This window comes from Globicephala melas, chromosome 2 (genome assembly GCF_963455315.2).
Source record: "Globicephala melas chromosome 2, mGloMel1.2, whole genome shotgun sequence".
NCBI lineage: Eukaryota > Metazoa > Chordata > Mammalia > Artiodactyla > Delphinidae > Globicephala > Globicephala melas.
The window spans coordinates 128,397,331-128,422,791 of NC_083315.2; the positions used below are offsets into that span (position 1 = coordinate 128,397,331).

General features: G+C 40.9%; 1 pseudogene; it reads left to right on the plus strand.

The window, feature by feature from the left end:
• The first annotated feature begins 2,893 nt into the window (after window positions 1-2,893).
• LOC132596868 (cleavage and polyadenylation specificity factor subunit 7 pseudogene) lies at window positions 2,894-24,341 on the plus strand (annotated as a pseudogene).
• The last annotated feature ends 1,120 nt before the right edge of the window (window positions 24,342-25,461 follow it).

Genomic DNA, 25,461 nt, shown 5'->3' on the forward strand with positions numbered 1-25,461 from the left:
AAGATTCAAGTTAAACATTTTGGCAAGACAACTACATAAATGACATTGTGTATTTCCCCCTGTAGCTTATGAGAAAGAGGTACAGAATGTAAATTTTGTTCTGTTATTACTGAGAAACAAGTTTGATCACTTGGTTAAGGCGCATCAGCCAGATATCTTCACTGTAAACATATTTTTTCATTTTTGATTAAAGAAGAATCTGTAGGGTAATAATTTGAATAATATAACCATCTTATCCTCCAACAAACTTTCACCCAATGGTTTTAGCATCCTTTATTAATCCTTGCCCGAATCAATTATTATATAAGGGTTACAAAATGATGATTTCTAATGAGATCATTTTGTTTCTATTTATTATCTCCTTCTCTCTAAGTTATTCTTCTATAAAGATCTTTTCCTCTTTTCTCTTTTTCTATCTCTCTCTCTGAGTGTCACTAGGGGTATCATGGATTTTCCAAATGATATTCCATATGGCCAGTGGCAACACCTTTGAGCTGCCTCCTTCAAAATGTTTTGTCCACTTTAGCTTTCCTGTCACAATCAGAAGGGCATTTTATAGACTATATGGAAATACATAATACAAGGTCACACACCACTTATCAATTTCTAGCACAGTGACCAGAATCCTGTCACATTTGTTGAAATGAACTAAATTTGCACCCTCCTGAACCATGTCCCTTCTTGGTATGAGTCCAGCCAGCAAAGAGCATTGCAAGTGTTACTGAAGGAAAGAGAGGGTGGTGGGGTGGGGTTTGGGAGACAAGCCTAGCAAGGACTAAATTCTGCTTCTAGTCCATTAATAGCCTAATAGACCATTAAGGTCTCAGGAAGTGGTTCAACCTCTCTGAGTTTCAGTTTGCTAATCTGTTAAAAAGAGAGAGAGAGAGAATAATAAGATCTATCTGATAGGAGTGACTCTGAGGTTTACAGAGTGTCTGGTTCGCTGCAGGCATTCAGTAAATACAGCAATCACACCGCACCCAGAGTCTGAAATATCAAACGGCATAAAAATCCAATTTAATACTCGTTTTTTTGCTTTCTGTTCCAGAAGGAAAGACTCATCAGGGAGGGAGCCTGTTGAGGGCTGCCCTTGGGTACAGATTTGGTAGGAGGCTATCTTGTTTTCATCCCTTCCATGACTGAAAGATGAGATCCTGATTTGTGAGAGGAATTTTTTTCTGTCTACAGGTAAGTGTTTGTCTCCTCTGGGTTCGTCCACCCTCTCCCTCTTTCCTTCTTTCTTTTTTCCTTTCTTTTGTATCATGGTAAAATAGATACAACATTAAGTTTATCATTTTAATCATTTTAAAGTGTACAGCTCGGTGGTACTAGGTACATTCACATTGTGAAACCACTGCCACCATCCATCTCCAGAACTTTTCATCTTCCCAAACTGAAACTTCGCACCCATTAAACACTAACTCCCCACCCTCCCCTCCCCCCAGCCCCTGGTAACTACCAGTCTACTTTCTATAAATTTGACTACTTTAGGTTAATTCATATAAGTGGAATCACATATTTGTCTTTTAGTTTTTGTTTAACAGCTCATACCTCATTTCTCATTTTTAAATGTTTTGTTGCAAGAGGAAAAAAATACAATGCAGTATAAAACGCTGACAGCATCAAGTTTCTTACATAGTTTTCAACCTATCAGAAAGATAAACAAATAACCGACAACAGAGGGACAAGGCTTTTTTTTTTGTTTGCTCTCAGTAATTAAAGCTAAAAGTTGTATTATTGAGTAAAAACAAAATAAAAATGGGGAGACAAAATTCTCTGGGTAAATGGCTCTTCTGGCATTCTATATCTTTTCCTCAAATTATCACCTTCTTTTGTTATCTCTATATTTTAAAGACACCCAGAACTGCCCTCTGAGGATAAGCACATCACTTACCACTGGACGCGTTGGACAGCTGTCATGTTCTGAGGGGAGGTCGGGTTAGGGTTGGGGGACGGGGGGAAAATGCTACAACCTGTAGCCTCTGTCCCAAGGCAATGTGCCTCTCTGACCCTGGGGAGACTCCCTCAGTGACTGATTAAGGGCTATGTTAGAAATGTCCAGAGAACAGAGGAAGAATTCAGTCCAATTCAGTCTCTCACCGCTGAGCCAGAGGTCTCCAGTGACCCTACCTCTCACGTGCCAAGTCTCACCTTATATGCCCCATCCCTTCTCATGAGATGCAGCTTGCCGTGTGGGCAGAAGTACCATCCCTCCGTGGGCACTGTAGGACCCTGTTGCCGCGCCTCCTTCGGCAGAGACCACATCACAATTTGGGTATTATGGGAAAAGCAATCCCATTTGTTGATGTCCACCTTACAGCCCTCACATGATAGAAGCAGCAGTACTAAGCCACCTCTTCCTGTTCACCAGGAGTCAACTCCAAGCCCAATAAGCCCTGTAATTCTGCATACCTACAGTGGCCTGAGTAACAGACAAACTGCTGTCTATGTGAGCAGCTTCTCCTGCTGGACCACAGACAAGCAGCTGAGCCAGGTTATTCACTTTGTAGGAGTCTGTGGTGTGGTGGAGTTGAAATTTACAGAGAATGGAGCAAATGGCCAGTCCAAGGGGATATGCTGAGGAGGTGGAAGCCTCTGAAAACTGTCTGCAAAACTGTTGGAAATTCTTGCCAGAAAAGTACTTTATGGAGAAAAAGTGGATGTGAGGTCAGCCACCTGGCAGAACCTGCCACAGTTTGAGGCAGGGGCTCAGAAGGTGAATGTATTTGAGTCTCAAGAGTGGAAAAAGCTCCATGGGACCATATCCGAGATTCTAGTGGTTCTGCTGGTGGATGGGCCACACTCTGAGCAACTTGTACTCTCATTCGTCCACATGGATAAGCCCCTCAGTGTGCTGCCCGACTTCAATTGCCCTCCTTCAGCCCTTCACCTGATGGGTTTGGTCCCAGTCCCAATTCCATCCCTACCACTTCTCTCCTCAAGCTTTGGAGTCCCTCCTCTTCCTTCTGGCATCTACCATGAGCATCTCATGCCCCTCCATTATCTCCTTGTTTAGCTGTACCTTCTCCTGGGTCATCCCACCGCCTTTACCTCGATCCAGCCTTCTCTCCCCCACCAAATGCTACAGTGGGGCCTCCACCAGATATTTACATGAAGGCCTTTGGCCCCTCTATCCACCGCTGCAGCCAAGATTTGGGCTTTCCACCCTCTATGGTGAGTGAAGCTGAATTTGGAGAGATCATGAAGCAAAACAGAGCAATTTCCAACAGTGCCACTTCCAAAGTGATTTCTGGAGCCCGTGCAGGGGATTACAGTGATTTGATTGAGATGATGCTTGCAGCTATTACTGTTATCAAACAGTCTCAGGTCGTCAGTGATGAGTGTTGCTGTGTCCTCATCTCTCCCCTTAAGAGCTTCATGGCACTGAAGCCAAGTCCTACAGTGTGGGTGCCAGCAGGAGCTCTTCCAGAAAAAGACATCTGTTCAGAGATTGTCTAGCTGGTCCCAAGAGAGCAGCAGGAGGCACCAGGACCTGCTCCTTAATGAAGATCAGCATGATGATTATTTCCAAGAAAGGAACCAGGAGCCCAAGAGATACCAGAATAAAGAATGGGACTGGCACCATTGAGAAAGGAGTCTGGTTGGAAGGAAATTTTTTTAATGGACTTGCATCTCCTCACCTTCATCAAGCATGTAGGTGGATGTACCTGAGAATTTTGAAGCCCTGGATTCCTCTGAGTGGGAAGAAACATTCCCTTCCATCTTGCTAGAGAAGAGCAGCACCCCCTTTGCCAACAGGTGACACAAGGGCTTTACCTGAGGCAGAGGTAAGATGATACTTGTCCTTTTCAAGATTGACCCCAGCTTCCATCGTTGCCATGAGATTATTTTTATTGAAGTATAGTTGATTTACAATGTTGTGTTAGTTTCAGGTATACAACAAAGTGATTCAGTTATACATATATATGTATATATATATGTGTGTGTCTGCAGATATATCTCTTCTTTTTCAGATTCTTTTCTATTATAGGCTATTACAAGATATTGAATATAGTTCCCTGTGCTATACAGTAGGTCCTTGATGTTTATATGTTTTATTTATAGTGGTGTGTATCTGTTAATCCCAAGCTCCTAATTTATCTCTCCCCTACTCCCTTTCTACTTTGGTAACCGTAAGTTTGTTTTCTATGTCCGTGAGTCTGTTTCTGTTTTGTAAATAAGTCCATTTGTATCATTTTTTTGGATTCCACATATAAGTGATATCATATGATAATTTGTCTTTCTCTGTCTGACTTACTTCACTTTGTATGATACTCTCTAGGTCCATCCATGTTGCTACAAATGGCATTATTTCATTCTTTTTTATGGCTGAGTAATATTCCATTATATATATATATATATATATATATATATATATATATATATATATATACACACACACACACACACCACATCTTCTTTATCCATTCATCTGTTGATGGACACTTAGGTTGCTTAGAGCTACCATATTGACCCAGCACTCCCACTTCTGGGCATACATTTGGAAAAGACAAAAACTCTAATTTGAAAAGATACATGCACCCCAATGTTTAGAGCAGCATTATTATCAGTAGTCAAGACACGGATGCCATCAGATTTTAATAATTTGGGTCAGCTCTCTGCATTGCCCAAGCAGTCCCCGCTGCAGGAGCAGACAGCCTTCTTAGGGGAAGGACTAAAATGTACTGACAGGAACATGGAAACAAGTGTGGGAGTGGATCTTGAGGGTGATGGACAGAGGGAGGTGGAGTGTGAAGGGGGAGCATTGTATAGTGAGCATTTATTGACCTGGGAGCACCCTTCCATGACTCAGGATTTAACTTCCAGGCAGGGACACTTAATAAGTTGCTGGCCGGGTTCTTGTTGGTTGGACATGAAAATAACTTACAACAAATGAGGCAGAAATGCCACAACTGCTTGGGCAAAGTGTGGAGAGAAGAGCCAGAAGGGCATGTTTGTACTGGTTTATTATAGGACAGACACTGAGAAGCTAACCAGTGACTATGTTCCACGGAAAGAGGGTGCAGAAGCTTTTCTCCAGAGTCTGCTCAGTCCACGTGGACGTGATGTGGAAGTGGGGTGTGTTAATGCCTTAGGGGACAAACTTCAGGGAATGAGGAACGAGCTGTTAGTGAATGAATCCCCCCACCTCTCTGTCCTTCAGCGGGATAATCCTGGGACACGTTGGCCACAGTCCCTCTGAGGGCCTGTGGCGAGATGAGTACCTGCCGTCCATGGCGGTAAAAATTCTCCCTCTACTGGCCTCAGATACAGGCTCCTCCAAAGTCAAAAGTCACTGTGCATTATTCTCTCTCCTGCTCTGTCTCCCTCTCTCAGCAGCCTCACTCCCACTCCTTGGGGTCACCTCCCAGTTCAACTCCACACTCCAGTCTGTGTCTCACACTTTGCTTTCAGGGGAGCCCCATCTAAGGCTCTTCTTCTGTGCTAGAACTTCAAGTTCCTAGAGTTCATGAATGGGTAGCACAGTACACTGGGCATCAGTTAGCCTATTAAAATATCCTCACTTGGAAAACATATCCCAGCTTAGAATTAAATGATGATTGGTAATGTTAGCATTCTCGAAACTACATTTCACTCTCCACCCCAAGTCCATTTAGGGGAGGGGCAGTATTTTTCCCACAAAACATTTCCCCATACCCCTCATGCAGTCCTCGATGGCCGAGCCGGTAAAGCTCACAATACAATGTATGAGCGAATCGCCAGAACTACTGTATTTCATAAAGAGCGGCTGTTATTAAAAGCAATAAGGGGACCTAATTAGGTCTAGTGCACCTGAAGGTAATTGCATTTTCTCATGTAAGCATTGCAGTGTGTCCAAGTGCTCAGCCTTAATCCTCCACACTCTCATTGCTGTTTGCACTGTCATTTGCTAAGACCTGCCTTTCCTAAGTTACTATCATTCCTGTTTATTCTGAATCTGACATATTTTCAATCTGTAAAACATTAGATGGCTGTTTCCACCTTTATCAGGAAAAATAATCTTTCCTGATTTAGATCCCAGATCTTGAAATGTTCTCTCTCTGGCAAACCCCAAACCTCACCACTTGAGTTTGAAAAGCTTCCAGAATCCCATTTCCTCCACAGATCTTCTCTCTGAGGAGCACAATACTACACCGGCTTCAGCCTCTTGAAACCCAGAATTCCTCAGAGCCCCCCCTTTCCTGACCTCCCACGAGAGGCCTTCAGTACCTGGCAGGCACTGAGATCCAGACTGGTTGCTAGATGCTCCTTTGTCCTCCGTGTTGTGGTTTTTAAATTAGAAATCCCTTGACATCAAAAATAACATCTTTATAACTCAATTCCTAGCCTAAGGTCATGCACAGGGAAACACTTGATACAGTCTCTTTTTTTGGCTGCCTTGGGTCTTTGTTGCTCCGCATGGGCTTTCTCTAGTTGCGGTGAGTGGGGGCTACTCTTCGTTGCGGTGTGGAGGCTTCTTATTGCGGTGGCTTCTCTTTGTTCTGAAGCACGGGCTCTAGGCACGTGGGCTTCAGTAGTTGTGGCACATGGGCTCAGTAGTTGTGGCTTGCGGGCTCTAGAGCGCAGGCTCAGTAGTTGTGGCACATGGGCTTAACTGCTCCGCGGCATGTGGGATCTTCCTGGACCAGGGCTCGAAACCATGTCCCCTGCATTGGCAGGCGGATTCTTAACCACTGTGCCAGGGAAGCCCAATACAGTCTTTTTTATGAAGGTGGAGCCAGATGTAAATTTAGGGAACACAAAAGAAAAATTTCAAATGTGATATTTTAACATCTAATTTTGCTTGGGTTAATAGTAAAAGGCTCAGTGAGTAGGTTCACATAGCTATAATATAGCACTTAATACTTAGAAGCCAAAATTAATTTAAAAACACACAGATAGCTATAAGTTATATGGGTTGGAGAGAACAGAGTTATAGAGCCAACTATATTCCTATATAAAGGAGTGTTGTCTATGGTATAAAGATAATAATATAGTAATACCCTAGATCCATTATTATCATTCATGTACTTTTGTGTCTATACAGCCCTAAAAGGTATAAGAAAAACTATGACACTGGATAGGAGCTAGGTCCACTAATTGAATGTTTAAGAAATACTAAATATGGATGGAACAATAGGGATTATCTAATTCATCTCCCTGATTTTACACTTGTGGACTCTGAGGTAAAGAGATTTGGTATTGTTAGAAGGATACAGGCCCAGCAGTGAGTCTTCTGACTGCTAGGCCTGTATCCCTCTAACATGTTATGTGAATGTGGGAAGTAGACTTGTTGATTCTCCTCAAGCTGCAAGTTTATCAGGAAACCAGGGAAGACTTCTAGGGATCTATACAGAGGAAAGAAATCCCAAGATGTAGGCTAAAGTTTATGAACACATATATTCATTATAGGCTGTTTATAATAGCCAGAAAATTAGAAATTATCTGAATTCTAACAGTAAGATAATAGTTAAGTGAATCATATGATAATGTACAATGGAATATTGTGAGACATTAAAAGTATTCCCAAAAAAAAAGTATTCCATAAAAAATTTAATACCATGGGGAAAAGCAGGATACTAAATTTATATACAGAGTATTATCTCACCTACGTAGACATCAATACATGCATAGAAAAAACACAGACCAAAGCATACTAAAATGGTAACTATGGATATCATGTTATCTTTGGATGCTGGAACTAGCTGGTGATTTAAATTTTTTAAAAAATAGTGTTCTATGCTTTTCATAATGATTTTCTAACGGGAAAAATTTTTAAGCAGGAAAGATCGTTTTCAATAACTCTGCATCAGTCTTTGAATAAGAGAGTGCATATCAGGAGAAGTCAGACTTTCTTCTCATAGTAACATGCTGCTGTGGACAGTTTTGACATGCAAAATACAAAGGAAGTAACATCAGAAAATATCAACTGGTTTTACAGAGAATTTGTGGCTCTCACAAGAAAACTATTAAACTTTTAGATTTTGTTTGGGTTTTTTGTTTATTTGTTCGTTTCTGGTTTTTTTTGTTTTGTTTTGTTTTTTTACCCTAGGCCCAGCATTACTTTTCCCACAGGTTTTCTTGATTTTGTTTTGGGTGACAGCATAAAAATCAAGGTCATTGTTTGTTCGGGTCCTCCAAGAAGTAGATGCCAAGATGCGGTAAGATGTGCAAGAGAGGGTAACAGCTGTGAAGGACAAAGGAAGGGAGAGCAGGAAAAGGCAGAAAGAGCTTTCAGATGGGAACAAAGGTCTGACTCTTGTGGAAGGAAAGGGGTAGGAAGGTTGGGTGGTAAGAGTCTCAGACTGCAGCGTGGCTCCCAAAGAGGTTCAGCCAAGCCAACGTGAAGTCCTCGAGCTAAGTTAGCCATTGGAGGAGTCTTGTGTTTCTTAGGAACAGAACACATTTGTATCTTCATCATGCTCAGTCACTGACTGGAAGCAGCCTGTGGGAATTGTGACCTTGGCACAAATGTGGTGGTGCATTCAGAGGGGCAGCTATGAGGGCCACAGTCAGTTATGCCCATCACAGTGGATATCTGAGCAGCACAAGTTCAGGGTCACCACAGTCATTAAGATGCACGTTACAAGATGGATAGATGAATGGTGCCCTAAGTCTCTGAAACACAGAATGAGTGACTGTGACATTTTCTTTTTTTTTTTTTTTTTGTGGTACGCGGGCCTCTCACTGTTGTGGCCTCTCTCGTTGCGGAGCACAGGCTCCGGATGTGCAGGCTCAGCGGCCATGGCTCACGGGCCCAGCCGCTCCATGGCATGTGGGATCTTCCCAGACCGGGACACGAACCCGTGTCCCCTGCATATGCAGGCGGACTATCAACCACTGCGCCACCAGGGAAGCCCTGTGACATTTTCTTAAAGTTCATCACTATAGACAGATGTGCCAAGAGGCAATGCCTAAAGCAACTTGGAGGAAAGCCCATTTGCATTTGTGGGCTGTTAATGCACATCACTTTCTAATTGCCTCACAGATATAGAAATACTGTGTTTATATTTAACTTCTCCAGGTGAACTTTGGCTGGGGACAGGAAGCTCATCTATTCTGCTTTATTTGTGGTTTTGTTTTGCTAATTCCCTATTTCAGGTAAATATAGTAAAGATAATCATATACTGAAAATGAGACACCAATTCAGAATATTTCACAGCATTTCCTTTGGAAATATTGGCTCAACAGAGACTATAATTACTGGAAAGCAGAAATGCAATGCTGTCACACAAACTGAAGTGTTTCTACTATATCTCTGAGGCATTTAATCAATTCAGCCAAAGCAATCAACAAAGCCAGTTGTTTACTGTTATAATTCCAAATCACCTAATGACTAACTGGGTTTCTTCAGACTTAATTGACTAGATCTTGGACCGCTGTGACAACATAAGCCAGCATGCCCAAATGGCTCTTAAGGTGGCAAGATGGCAGAAAATTCACTATAGCTAATATTAATGAGTAAAACTCCTTTCAATTATTTTACACTTGAAACAAAACACTATTGCATTATAAAATGGTCAAAATAGCCAGGAAGTGTGGATAATGTAGTAAGTGCTTATTAATTTTTAAAATTCCCTTGCTATAACTGAGGGGTGACTGTATTTTAAATCGTTGTCTCTGGGATCTTCTTCACCAGTATGCTTTTGAGTTTCTGGGGCAGAACAAATCCTATATGCCCTGCTTATGCTATGAGTTCAATGACAAGTTCAATGACTACTTCTTTTTTGTTTGTTTTGTTTTCTTTTATTGTGGTAAGACTATTTAATATGAGATATACCCTCTTAACAAAACATTACGAAACATTCTTGTTGACTATAGCCAGTGTTGAACAGCAGATCTCTAGAGCTTATTCATCTTGTTTAATTAGACTTTATGCCCATTGATTAGTAATTCTCCTTCTTCCCAGTCCCTGGCAACCACCATTCTATTCTTTGATTCTATTAATTTGATTATTGTAGATCCCTCATATAAGTGGATTCATGCAGTATTTGTCTTCTCTGACTGGCTTATTTTACTTTGCATAATGTCCTCCAGGTTTCTCCATGTTGTCACATATTGCAGAATTTCCTTCTTTTTTAAGGCTGAATTCAATTGTATGTATATACCACATTTTCTTTTTTTAAAAAAATAAATTTATTTATTTTTGTCTGCGTTGGGTCTTGCTGTGCGCAGGCTTTTTCTCTACTTGCAGCGAGCGGGGGCTACTCTTTGTTGCGGTGCGTGGACTGCTCATTGCAGTGGCTTCTCTTATTGTGAGCACGGGCTCTAGGCACGCGGGCTTCAGTAGTTGTGGCGCATGGGCTTAGCTGCTCCGCGGCATGTGTGATCTTCTGGGACCAGGTATCGAACTCGTGTCCCCTGCATTGGCAGGCAGATTCCCAACCACTGCGCCACCAGGGAATTCCGACCTCGTTTTCTTTATCCTTTCATCTGTCAGTGGACGTTTAGGTTGTTTCCATATCTTAGCTACAGTGACTAGTGCTGCTAACCTGGAAGTACTAATAGCTCTTTGAGATCCTGATTTCAATTTTTTTGGATAAATACCCAGAAGTGGGGTTGCTGGGATATATGGTAGTTCTATTTTTAATTTTTTGAGGTATCTCCATAAAATATAACCATATCTCCATAAAATGGTGGCTGCACCATTTTACACTCCTACCAACAGTGTGCAAGTGTTAAAAATTTCTCCACATCCTTGCCAACATTTGTTGTCTTTTGTTATTTTGATAATACCCATCCTGACAGGTGTGAGTTGATATCTCCCTGTGGTTTTTTTTAAATTTTATTTATTTTTATATACAGCAGGTTCTTTTTTTTAATTTCTGAGATATACATTTTAAAGTAATAACTAGAATTATGACTTATAACATTATATGAGAACATATAAGATTTTTAGAAATTTCATGTGATGTCTGAAACATTTATATTAACATATTTCCATACAAATAACCCAAAGAAAGCTTAGCATTAGTTGTTATTTTTTTGTTTGTTTGTTTTATACTGCAGGTTCTTATTAGTCATCAATTTTATACACATCAGTGTATACATGTCAATCCCAATCTCTCAATTCATCACACCACCCCCACCACCCCCAGCCACTTTCCCCCCTTGGTGTCCATACGTTTGTTCTCTACATCTGTGTCTCAATTTCTGCCCTGCAAACCGGTTCATCTGTACCATTTTTCTAGGTTCCACATATATGCATTAATATATGATATTTGTTTTTCTCTTTCTGACTTACTTCACTCTGTGTGATAGTCTCTACATCCATCCACGTCTCTACAAATGACCCAATTTCGTTCCTTTTTATGGCTGAGTAATATTCCATTGTATATATGTACCACATCTTCTTTATCCATTCATCTGTCGATGGGCATTTAGGTTGCTTCCATGACCTGGCTATTGTAAATAGTGCTGCAATGAACACTGGGGTGCATGTGTCTTTTTGAATTATGGTTTTCTCTGGGTATATGCCCAGTAGTGGGATTGCTGGATCATATGGTAGTTCTATTTTTAGTTTTTTAAGGAACCTCCATACTGTTCTCCATAGTGACTGTATCAATTTACATTCCCACCAACAGTGCAAGAGGGTTTCCTTTCCTCCACACCCTCTCCAGCATTTGTTGTTTGTAGATTTTCTGATGATGCCCATTCTAACTGGTGTGAGGTGATACCTCATTGCAGTTTTGATTTGCATTTCTCTAATAATTAGTGATGTTGAGCAGCTTTTCATGTGCTTTCTGGTCATCTGTATGTCTTCTTTGGAGAAATGTCTATTTAGGTCTTCTGTCCATTTTTGGATTGGGTTATTTGTTTTTCTAATATTGAGCTGCATGAGCTGTTTATATGTTTTGGAGATTCATCCTTTGTCCCTTGATTCGTTTGCAAATATTTTCTCCCATTCTGATGGTTGTCTTTTCGTCCTGTTTATGGTTTCCTTTGCTGTGCAAAAGCTTTTAAGTCTCATTAGGTCCCATTTGTTTATTTTTGTTTTTATTTCCATTACTCTTGGAGGTGGATCAGAAAAGATCTTGCTGTGATTTATGTCAAAGAGTATTCTTCTATGTTTTCCCCTAAGAGTTTTATAGTGTCCAGTCTTACATTCAGGTGTCTAATCCATTTTGAGTTTATTTTTGTGTATGGTGTTAGGGAGTGTTGTAATTTCATTCTTTTACGTGTAGCTGTCCAGTCCACTTGCGGTGGGTAGAGCTGGCTGTTGCTCTGGTGGGCAGAGCTCAGTAAAACTTTAATCCGCTTGACTGCTGATGGGTGGGGCTGGGTTTCTTCCCTGTTGGTTGTTTGGCCTGAGGCGACCCAACACTGGAGCCTACCTGGGCTCTTTGGTGGGGCTAATGGCGGACTCTGGGAGGGCTCACGCCAAGGAGTACTTCCCAGAACTTCTGCTGCCAGTGTCCTTGTCCTCATGGTGAGACAGAGCCACCCCCTGCCTCTGCACGAGACCCTCCAACACTAGCAGGTAGGTCTGGTTCAGTCTCCTGTGGGGTCACTGCTCCTTCCCCTGGGTCCCGATGCGCACACTACTTTGTGTGTGCCCTCCAAGAATGGAGTCTCTGTTTCCCCCAGTCCTGTCGAAGTCCTACAGTCAAATCCCGCTGTCCTTCAAAGTCTGATTCTCTAGGAATTCCTCCTCCCGTTGCCGGACCCCTAGGTTCGGAAGCCTGACGTGGGGCTCAGAACCTTCACTCCAGTGGGTGGGCTTCTGTGGTATAAGTGTTCTCCAGTTTGTGAGTCACACACCCAGCAGTTATGGGATTTGATTTTATTGTGATTGCGCCCCTCCTACTGTCTCATTGTGGCTTCTCCTTTGTCTTTGGATGTGGGGTATCTTTTTTGGTGAGTTCCAGTGTCTTCCTGTCGATGATTGTTTAGCAGTTCTCTCCCTGTGGTTTTGATTTTCATTTCCCTGATGTTTAATGTCATCGAGCATTTCTTCATATAGCTGTTGGTGATTTACATGTCTTCTCTGCAGAAGTGTCTACTCAAGTCCTTAGCCCATTTTTAAAATTGGTATATCAGTGTTTTGGCTATTGAGTTTTAGGAGTTCCTTGTATTTTTTGGAGATTAACCCCTTATCAGATATGTGGTTTCTAAATATTTTCTTCCGTTCTGTACATTGCCTTTTTACTGTGTTGACTGTTTCCTTGGGTGTGCAGAAGCTTTTCAGTGTGATGTAGTCCCACTTGTCTATTTTTATTTTTGTTGCCTGTGTTTTGATGTCGTATTTATGAAACTGTGCAGACCACCGTCATGAAGCTTTCCCATATGTTTTTTCCGAGAAATTTTACAGTTTCAGGCCTTACATTTAAGTCTGTATTCCATTTTGAGTTGATTTTTATATGGTGTAAGAGTCCAATTTCATTCTTTTGCATATGGATATCCAGTTTTCCCAACACGAATTACTGAAGAGACTAAACTTTCCCTACTGTGTGCTTGTTGAAGATCAGTTGAACATATATGTGTGGACTTATTTCTGGGCTCTCCATTCTGTTCCATTTGTTTGTAGGTCTGTCTTTATACCAGTACCATATTGTTTTGATTATGATAGCCTTTGTAATATATTTTAAGACCAGGAAGTATAATGGCACCAATTTTATTATTTCTCAAGATTAATTAGCTATTCATGGTCTTTTATGATTACATATGAGTTGCAGAATTGCTTTTCTACTTCTGTAGAAAATGCCAATGGAATTTTCATAGGGATTGCTTTGAATTTGTAGATTGCTCTGGATAGCATGAGGATTTTAACATTATTAAGTCTTCCAAACTGTGAACATGGGATGACTTTCCATTTGTGTCTTCTTTCGTTTATTTCATCAAAGCTTTGTAGTTTCACTATACAAGTAACCTCCTTCGTTAAATTTATTTCTAAATATTTAATTCTTCTGGTGCTATTGTAAATGGGATTTTTTTTCTTAATTTCCTTTTCAGATTGTTTGCTGTTAGTGTATGGAAACACAACTGAATTTTGTATGTTGATTTTGTATCCTGTAACTTTACTGAGTTAATTAGTTCTAAGAGTCTTCTTGTGGAGTCTTTAGGGTTTTCTACATATAAGATCATGTCTTCTGTAAAGAGGGACAATTTTACTTCTTCCTTTCTGATTTGCATGTCTTTTATTTCCTTTTCTTGCCTAATTGCTCTGGCTAAAACTTTTAGTACTATATTGAATAGAAGTGTCAAGAGTGTGCATCCTTGCCTTATTTCTGATCTTAGAGGAAAAGCTTTCAGTTTTTTACCATTAACTATAATGTTAGATGTGGGCTTTTCATATTTGTGGTCTTTATTTCAGTGACTACTTCTTGATTTGATTTGTGTTACTCTAGAAAGAGAAAGAAGGAACCAGACCATTTTGGTCTGCGATTCACTCTCAAAATGTGGTTCCTGGACCCAGCAGCATCAGCATGTACCCAGGAACTTTTTAGAAATGCAAATCCTCAGGCCCACCCCAGACCTACTGAATCTGAAACTTTGGGAGTGGGGCCAGAAATCTGTGTTCCCACAAACCATCTGGATGATTCCAACACATGCTACGAGGTTGTCTGACTAATGCTATTTCCCATGGTGTATTCTTCAGGAAAGTATTCTAAGACATGTTAGCAAGTGTTATGCAACAGAAGGATTCCTTATTTGAATAAATTTGGGAAATTTGGGGCTAAGAAATTTAAGTAGAGCCCATGGTCCATGCCCCTTCACAGAGGTCCCCTACAGATCATTTCTCCAGATCTGCCGCTATATACAGGCACCTGTTTATGCCCCACAAATAGCTCATTCCTTGTTCTTTCTCCAACAGCTTAGTTCCCCATCTCTCTCAGCCATTAGGAGAGAGAGTTCCCCTTCCCTCAGCTTAAAGCCCACCTTTCTTTTTTCCACCCCATTTATGACTAATGGAGGGGGTGGAAAGGCAGTGTGGTCTGATGTCCTACTCCCTCCACTGCAAGGCAATCATAATAATTGGCAACATATTAACCAAAGTGTAGGTTATTCAGTCCTAAATAACTATCCTTTTGGGACACATTCAGGGCAATTCAAATATATATTTAGAAAAAAGAGGTTTTTCCGCAAGGACACAGTCTTACTAAAGACACATTGCATTCCTATTTCTAAACTGAATGAAAACATTCCAGTCTGAGGCAACTATATTTGTATTATTTCAGTGGTTTAGGGCTTTCCCCAAATTAATATGGAATTATTTGCTTTACATCTATCCACAATGCAAAACCTAAAAAGGGCTTGCCTGCAGAATAGCTTCTGTTTCCATTTTAATATGCAGAAATTAGTTATGAACCCCCAGATAGCAGGCTTTCAGTTAAAATTCAAATTCTACCTCTAGCAACAGGAAGAAACTGCAGGCAGCTTAACAATACTGGTTTGTCCTTGATACAGGGGCTACTCAGTAAGACTAAATAAGAGAGTCCAAATTACTTTTTCACCTATTAAAAAAACTAAAATACCCCAATGCTTTTAAATTTTAGTTTGTTACACTGTTGGTTCAACATTGTAAGCCAAAGAGCAGGAGGGCAAGCATTCAGAAAAAGGGATTCCTCCAGCTTCTAAAGAAAACAATACTGCATTTCTTGTCTGCCTTTGCATGGGTTAAGATATATTCCCACATGACGAACTACAAACGTCTAATGGTCATGTAGGGAAGAAATCTTCCAAAGCCTGCACCTTGAAGAAAGCTGATAAAATCTAGGTGACATAGAACTTGGAGATTAACTCAAGCACGACTTCAGATTTAAAACCTCTTAAAGGAACACACCCAATCATGCCAAGTTGCTCATGCCTGGTCGTAATGAGAACAATTCAGTTCTGAAGGCGAAAGGGCATTAATTTAAGCGCTGTTGGCATGGCAAGCAATAGATGACGTCTCATCCCTTTATAGCCTATAATAAGTAATGTGTCATCCTAGCCTTTCCTCCAGTTCCTCTGACTCAAATTCGTGCATTGTTAAAAACGTATTAAAATGCATTGAATCAGAGCAGTGCAGACAACAAAAATAGAGGCAGCTTTTGATGCTAAGCCAAATAATTTTGGCTTTTCCTCCCAATGTTCATGTAAACAAACTGTCAGACACCCATACATACAAATGGAAAATTATTCATAACGGGGGATGACGACTGAGGTTCTCAGAAGAGATACGACAGCAGGGAATTAATTCACTGACATGTTGTCTGTGGAGGGCTGTTCCTTCCCTTAGTGTCATGTCTCATTAGCAGGTATTTCATTTCACACTGTCCACCACTAAACACAAAACTCATATGTAAATTATGGTAATTAAAACCCAGGTCTTTCTAAGCAAAAATATTAAGCCTTTCCCATGTACTGCTTCTTCTTTCTCCACGAAAAAAAAAAAAAAAAAAGAGAGAAAGATGTGTGGAATAATTGTCCTGAAAGTTTGAAGGTCAGATCTTAGAAAAGGATCATTGAGAAACCAATCACATCTATTAAAAAAGGGGCATGGAGCACCAAAAACTCCCAAGGGAGTTAGAAGAACCCAAATCTAGCGAGACGACAGCAGTAAAAACACAACTGGATTTTAACTGTGCTAAATAAATATATGCTAAAGGTCTTGTTTTGATTGGATGAGGGGTTATAGATTCTAATTAATCTTTGAAGCAAGTCAGAAAATCAAAATTTTAGTTTCAGCAGAGACTGCCAGATGCCTCCCAGTATCTATCCTCCCCATCTTCTAGAGTCTTAGGATTTGTATCTGGGTACATGGCCTCCCAGTTTGTCTACATATCTCAGGCTCTGTTATAGGCCAGGTGTGACCTATGACAAATTTCTAATCAAAGGGATGCAGGTAGAAGTGATTTGTGCATCTTCAGGGCTGTGCCCCCTAAAGAAAAGGGCCATGTCCTCCACTTCCCATGCGCCCTCTCCACTGGCTGAAATGTGGATGATGATGTAGGTACAGGTGAGTGCAACACCTCAGTGACTAGGACCAACGAGGTAGAATCCTGGGTGCCAAAACTGCAGTGTTGCCAAAGCAGCCCCTGACTGCTCACATATAATTAAAGAAATAAACTGTCTTGTTTAAGTCATATTATTTACATTATCTTTCATAGAATTTGAATGTATATTCTAATAAATGCAAGGTATGTCTGTTAAAAATGAAGGATATAGAACTTCTAATCCTCCACAACAAGGGTTAGTAAACTATGGACACAGGCCAAGTCTGGCCTGCTGCTTATTTTGTAAACAAAGTTTTATTGAAACACAGCCATGCTCATTCATTTGTGTATTGTCTGGCTGCTTCACACTACAACACCAGAATTGAGGAGCTGTGACAGAGACCGTATGGCCTACAGAGACTAAAATATCTATTATCTGGCCCATAACAGAAAAAGTATCCCTGCTGTAGAGGGAAAGAAAAAGAAAACTCCATCCAGTACAGATCAGGAAAGAGGGACAAACAAAGCAAACAGGAAATCATGAAAAAGAGAATTTAAAATATAAAGTAAAAAATATGACTAAATATACTGGTGGTTAAAATAAATGTGAGTGGGCTAAAGTCCTCCACTAAATATGTGAAAATTCGTCAGGTAAGACAATGAGTCAAGCTGGAATTGTTAGGGAATTTGGGGCATTTCGATAAAGAGTGGGAGAATCTCAGAGAAGCAACAACAGAAGAGACTTGGTGTGGATAGAATCTTCCCAGGAATATTAAAAGAAAAAGAACAAATTATGAAACTGAATATATAGTATAATTCATATTTGAAAAAAGTATGTACGCAGAAATAAAACTATGGACATAAATATTGTAAAAAAAAAAAAAAAAGGAATCTTCCCAGGAAAGGGAGAACTTTACTTTCAAGAAATTCTGTGTGCAAAATCCCAGGTAGATGTTAGGAAACTGACTATGAAAATCAGAAATCATTTCAACTGAAAAGTAAGGGACTGAGGGAAAGCAGCCTTTGCTTCTTCAGTGAGCCAAAGAGCACGTGGTGAGATATCCTTGGAGCCACACAGATGCAGGAGAGGGAGAAGTGACCTAAACATAGGTTCCACCGAAGAACACATGCCAAGTTCAATTGAATGGGTTCAATTGCTTGTAAATCATCGGATTAGTACACACTGTTGCCTCTACCATTCCCTTACATTTAATACAAAACTGTATGCTTCAGTATCTTATGGATACTGAGAAGAACTCTAGAGAAATACAGAGAAGGACCCATGATTCCAGTGATGGGTAAAGGAGAAACTCTCATTCTCAGAAACTGTGAGGAAGCCTTCAGTCATTGAGCTTCTCTGAGCTTGTTCTGTTTTTGTGCTGCCGGAAGAAGCATGCCAGCATTCTCGTCACTCACTCCAGTCTTGGCCATGCCTTTTTTCAGGGGCCACTTGGCCGGACTTCCTCCTAATGCCGGCACCTGTTATGATGTCATCTCCCCAGCCTCAACGACTTTTACCAGAAAAGATTACACAAACTCCCAAATTATCCATAGAGCCAAATAAGAGGATGCTGACATGAGCTGAGCAGCTGCTGGGGCAGGCATGGCGAGGGGGATGGAGATGCAGAAATAAGACTTCCCCTCCTCTCTCATGTCCCCGTTAGAAAGAGTAACACTCTTTAAATCCAGTGCCACGGTAAATTTTTCTGGGATGTTACAGGTTATACTTTGAAGAACTGGTCTTATTATCAGTTCATTCAACAAATATGTCCTAAGTATCACCTGTATGTAAGCTATTGTGTTGGGTACTGAGGATGCCAAGATGGATAAAATGTGTCCCTGTCCTTTGATGAATCTGTACCTAATGGAGAGAAAAACACTTCAAGGATAAAATATATTTTGACTGTAAAATGTTTTAATGCATTAATTACACTGGTAGCTTTACTGAGTTTTACTTTTAGGTTATAACCTCAGATTTTATCAAAGGTCAATATTATAAATGGTCCTGTGGAGAATGATTTTGCATCTTTTCATAAATCATTGTTAAAAAAGTTAATTTTCTGTTTCCTATATAGAAGCATCCCTTTTAAGAATTTAGTATCAGAAAGCAACTATACTCCAATAAAAATTAATTTAAAAAAAGTATTTTGTATCAGAAAAATGTCTCTCTCCTGACAAACTGGTATCTTTTAACAGGTGATAATCATGTAATGAATCATAATTAAAACACTCACTTGAATTCAGGAAACTTGGAGTTCAATCAATGTTTAAGCATAGTCTAAGTTTGGGGCATATTTATTTTTTCTTTTTTGTGGTCTCTAAACTAATGGTCTTAGGAGAAATGTCTTTTTTTTTTTTTTTTTTTTTTAATTATGGGCCACGTCATGTTTTCCTAGAAGCAAACAGAATGTAAAATACTATGTTCATTAGAATATGTTATTCCTCCCAGAATCATATTTGTAACTTCCCAGAATCAGATGGAACCAAATGACAACACAAAGTAGTGGTTATTACGATAATCTGGGACATCAGTTGGCCTTGGAGGAGATTATTTTGGATGGGTGGTCTTTCCATGTCCCCTGAATCACATTCTCAGGGCACAACTTTTACAGGCACACCCTCCGGCCTGGCCCAGGGGGACTCAACCTGTTTTGACTGTGTCAGGAAGGGAGAGTTTGGTGAAAGCCTCCTGGAAGCTTGGATAGTTGGCTTGAAAGAGCTATTCAAGATAAACATGAAAAGCGTGTCATTTTCTAATCAAGTCTAACCTGGAAGGTTATGCAGGCAGACCCCACGAGAGGAGGAGGAAGAGGAGGGAGGACTTAGCAACAAACTCCCCAGATATAAATATTCAAACCTAGTTTTCATTGTTCTAAATGCTATTTCTGTATCTAAAATGATGTCCTGTGGGAAAAAAATCAGGGCAACTAGGGCATGCCTGTGAACACCTGGCACTTTATAAGAGTTCTAGTTCTAAGTAAAGGTTCTGTTTCTTTTATTCACCCACCCACCTCCCAACCTAATTCCTGGCTGGTTCCCACTTAACTTAGAAGAAAACCTGCATTTAAAAAGCACCCTCACTTTGGATCTCCTTTACATGATGTAAAATGGCCTCGTTTAGAATTTAATTCTGCACAGCTGGACAAGCAAGGGGGCGATGCAGGTTGCCACAGAAACTGCTGTTGGTGCTAGGATTCTTTATACTTTGCTCCTAAAAATAAGATGTAAAATGTACTGAGGATGTGATTAGTGCAGCACAGAAGGGAATTTCTAAAAGGAGAGCCAAGCCTCCCGCCCACAGGGTAACGGGGGTGTTCTTCATAGCTGGAGGACAGGACAGAAATCTGGGAGCAGATGCTCAACACAGTTCATCCCTCAAAAGGTGCAGCGGGGGAAAAACAAATGGGAAAACTGACTTTTGAAGAAGAAAAGTCTTCAATCAAGCATAATTCATATAAATTTCAAGATTGAGATGTCCTGAAATCACCCAGGAACTGTTCTCCGCAACCTACAAAAAAGCAATAGAAACTTGGCCAAGAGACTGGGTGAGACATTGTAGTCTGGTGCCTTGCCCAGTAGAGGATGCTGTCACACACGACCTTCATCAGGGGGTCCCCCAGTCAGCTTGGACATGTTCAGTGGCCGTTACTTCCTTAGGAAACATCTGACAACTGGACTTCTCTCTCTAAATATTGTTGAAGTCCGCCTTTCTATAACTTCCACCCATTTGCTTTTGTTTACCTTTTGCAGCAACCAAGAAAACTCAACTACCATATTATTTTTTTGTCTTCATACGATAATACGTCATTTACTACCAAATGGAACAATTAGCCCAAGGGTCCACTCACAGCTTAGGGAGGCAGATCAAGATGACAAATCAGTCAGCTTCATAGATTTCAATGCAAAATGAAATGCCATTAGAACTCTATCAATTCATGGTCACATACAGAAAATGAGTACGTGTTTCCAAGCACATTCAACATCTACTATGTGCCAGGCACCATGCTAACTGCATACATTATTTCATTTTATTCAGTTACATGAGGTAAGTAACTTTATCCTCCCCATTTTATAGAGAAAATTCAGTTCAGTCTGAATGGTAGCATCCTCACGGGTGTGTGCAGAGTAGAGTGGAGGGCACAGACTTCAGAGTCAGAGGGGGTTGAGTTTGAACACCATTTCCTCCACTTGCTATATTTGTGACCCTGGTTACATATAAGTTATGTAACCTCTTTAACCTGGGTTTCTCATGTCTGAAAACTGGGATGATAAAATGTCATGAGTTAGTAAAAGTAAAGAAAATTATATGCTTAAAATGTCAAGCACATAGTGGGTGCTCAATAAACTCTAGCTCTCCTTTCCTTCCCTTGCAATCCTGGCAGTCCCCTACTATTGCTGTACAGTAGGGCTATTGATCAAAAGTCACATTAGATCCATATGCAATCAAGCTGTGAGAAGCAATCTGTATAGGTTTTCAATCATCAGACTGAGCAAATGAACCATTAAATGACTAAATCCTTTGCAAGCAGAATATAGTGAAATGATATGAGCTGTTAACATAAAAGCAATACCTCTCCCAAAGAGATGATAGGGAGATCTCATTGACCATTAAAATGGAGGGAAGGGGGCTTCCCTGGTGGTGCAGTGGTTAAGATCCGCCTGCCAACGCAGGGGACACAGGTTCGAGCCCTGGTCCGGGAAGATCCTACATGCTGCGGAGCAACTAAGCCCATGCGCCACAACTACTGAGCCTGGGTTCTAAAGCCCATGAGCCACAACTACTGAGCTCACGTGCCACAACTACTGAAGCCTGTGTGCCTAGAGCCCGTGGTCCGCAACAAGAGAAGCCACTGCAATGAGAAGCCTGCACACCACAACGAAGAGTAGCCCCTGCTCGCTGCAACTAGAGAAAGCCCGTGCGCAGCAATGAAGACCCAACGCAGCCAAAAATAAATAAATAAAATAAATAAATTTATTTTTTAAAAAATGGAGGGGAAAACCAAATTTGTACAAACCATCAAGGCAAAGGCTGACACAGTCTTTATGCTTGGTCTGAAATACCCTGTGTGACTGCTACTTCTCATCCTTCTGTCTTTCCCAGTCTTCCCTGTGCTTCACCTGTTCTTTATATCCCTAGAGGGACAGAGAGCTGGTACCTGGGCTCAAAGTCCCTTGGTCCTCTTTTTAAAAAATTAATTAATTAATTTTTTGGCTGCATTGGGTCTTCGTCGCTGTGCACGGGCTTTCTCTAGTTGTGGCGAGCGGGGACTACTCTTTGTTGCAGTGTGTGGGCTTCTCATTTCGGTGGCTTCTCTTGTTGTGGAGCATGGGCTCTAGGCGTGCAGACTTCAGTAGTTGTGGCACGTGGGCTCTAGAGCGTAGGCTCAGTAGTTGTGGCGCACGGGCTCAGTTGCTCCACGGCATGTGGGGTCTTCCCGGATCAGGGCTCGAACCCGTGTCCCCTGCATTGGCAGGCAGATTCTTATCCACTGCGCCGCCAGGGAAGTACCCCCCTTGGTCCTTTTACCCTCACTTTCTCCCTTCCTAGCTAGACCCCACGGAGAGCCTGTTCAGTGAGAATTAGAATCCTTCTCTCATGATCACCTTCCTGGACGCCAGCTCTAGAGACACTGCCACTCACTTACTATTCCCCTGATGACTCATTTCATTGTTCATAAGAGAATGAGGGAAGCCTGGGATAGAAAGGCCCCCTCCTGATCTTCAAGGGAACCTAATAAATGTAAATTCTCAGGGATGGCAATATCAATTAGGACCTTGATATTTTTATTTAAGGATGAAACTTGTTTAAATAACAAAGACATTTATAAGTTGAAACTTATACATCATTCTACAGCAGACAGATTGGGTTTAAATCCTAATTCTGACACTTTGAGTATAGCCATGATTCAATTGCTTAATCTATCTAGGCCTCAATATCTTCACATGAAAAAAAAAATGGGGCTAATACAAGCAAAATGTATATAGTGCTTACTTTAAGCCAGGTACTGTTCTAAGCTCAGGTAAAACGTGTAATCCTTGTAATAACTATAGTATTTAGGGTAAAAGCCAGCGTTGCTGTGATAAAGAGCCCCAGTGATGCAAAGGCTTAAAAAATAAAGACATTGTGATGGTTAATTTTATGTGTTGACTGGGCTAAGAGATGTCCAGATAGCGGGTAAAACATTATTTCTGGGTATGTCTATGAGGGTGTTTCCAGAAGAGATAAACATTTGAATCAGTAGACCGAATAAAGAAAATCTGCCCTCATCAATGGCCGTAGACATCATCCAATCCTTTGAGGGCCCAAAGAGATCAAAAAGGTGAAGGAAGATCAAATTCTCTTTTTCCCTTCTTGAGCTGGGATGTCTGTCTTCTCCTGTCCTCAGACACAGCAGCCCTTGGTTCTTAGGCCTTTGGACTTACACCAGTGTGTCCCCTCATCACCTTTTATCCTCCCAACCCCCATTCTCAGGGCTTCAGATCTGGACTGAATTACTGCAAACTGGTTCTCCGGTTTGTAAACAATGAACTCAAGCACCTTGTGGGGCCTTCCTGGATATAAAAGTCCCTCTATGTCCCCTGTTTCTTGTTTATAGAAAAAGGCTTCACTTTTAGAACTTACTGAAACTTAATGATGGCATTTTGTAATGAAATGAAAAACTACTTCACCTATAAAAAATGATATTAGTAGCACACAAAACTATTGCACGGTAGTGCATTTCCTATATGCCTTCTCTGGCCCTTCAGTGGCAAGTCCTTTATACTTTGCATATTTATAGTCTTAACTCTTTGGGGCATCATTGTCATGTAGGATCACCTTGAACTCTTCAACTTTATGGAGAAAAGTTTGAAAGCCACTCATATGATACCATAGCCCTGTTCCTCACAGTCTTGCTAAATATTTAATAAGCAACAAATTGTTAAAAAGCCAATAAGGAAAAAAAAAAAAAGAAAAAGGCTTTAGTCTCCTAGGTCTTCCCTGAGTTCCAAACAGCAGACACAAGAAGTTACTCATTAGGGAAGTGAGGGAATGCAGAAATAAAGGAAAAGCGATCAAGCAAGAAAAGCAGTGATACTTTAAACAATAGTTCAGTGATAAAGCAGAATCACAGGACCCTTAGTTTCTCCTCAAGGGATATACATAACAATCTGACACATATCTTTGAATTGTTCTGCAGAAACTAAGACGTCTACCCAGGCGGATGATGATGACTACATACTGACCACAAGCACATAGACTTCAGACTGGTTGGAACCAGAAGGATGATGATTAAGATTCCCAAAACATCACCCAGTTACCTCACCACCAACCAATCAGAAGAAAGTCCATGAGCTGATCATGCACCCTGCAACCCTCACCCTTAACGTTGCCTTTAAAAACCCTTCCCTGAAAGCAATTGGGGAGTTTGCATCTTTTGAGCACAAGCTTCCCATTCTCCTTGCTTGGCATCTGCAATAAACACTGTACTTTCCTTCATCACACCCTGGTGTCAGTAGACTGGCTTTGCTGTGTGGCAGGTGAGCAGACCCAAGTTTGGTTCAGTAACAACAGCATTTCTCAGCCTCCAATTCCCATAATAAATCTCCTCTAACATATCTCTATCTCTGTGTGTGTGTGTATGTATGTATGTATCTAACTATCTCCTATTGGCTCTGTTTCTCTGGAGAACTCTGACTAATACAGCCATTGATTTCTCTTATAACACTGCAATGATGGTAGAAGGGTTGCTCTGCTCCACAGAGTCATCCATGAACCCAGGCTAGCAGGATGGCCCATCCTCAACATTAAGTTTCACCATCACCATTCATCACCCGTAATCAACATTTTCAAACGGAGGAAAGGGAAGAAAGAGTATAAGTCCAGGATAACGAATTTCCTTTTAACCAAGTAGAGCCAGGGTACTGCACATTGCTTCTGCTCTCATTCCAGTGGTTAACACTTAGTGACACAGCTGCATTGAGTTAGTTCTAAGGGAGGTTGAAAATAAAATCTTTAGTTGATTGGCCATGTGCCCAGAAAGGAGAGAATGGATGTGAGAAAACATTCAGGACTCTCCATGATAAAACCCTATAAAATAGTTACATTATTATCCCCATTTTACAGATAAAAACACTGAGGCACAGAGAAGTTAAGTAACTTGTCCATTGAAACAAAGTTAACAATGGTGGGGCCATGATTTGAACCCCAGGCAGTATGGCTCCAAAGGGTTTGGTCTACCTACGATATTCTTCTGCCTTCTCAGAGTCTACTGTACATGTGGTCACTTGCTTTTTTTCTCTCCACTGTGCTATATAAACTCCTTGAGGAAAAGATTCCATTCACCTTCAAATTTCCTACATTGTAGCTTTGCATATTATAAAGGGTATGTCAGCTAGTTCTTAGTTGCAGGCCACAGAGTTGCAAACTCTAGCTAGTTTAAGCATAAAAGAAATGTAGCAAGTGATTTTGATAGCACAAAGCCTCTTCCAAAGGACCAGAGAATCAGCTTTAAAGATTATATAGCCCAGAATGAAATAGGAGGGAAGGGGACAGGGCACAACATTTAAAAGAATGTCAGAGCCG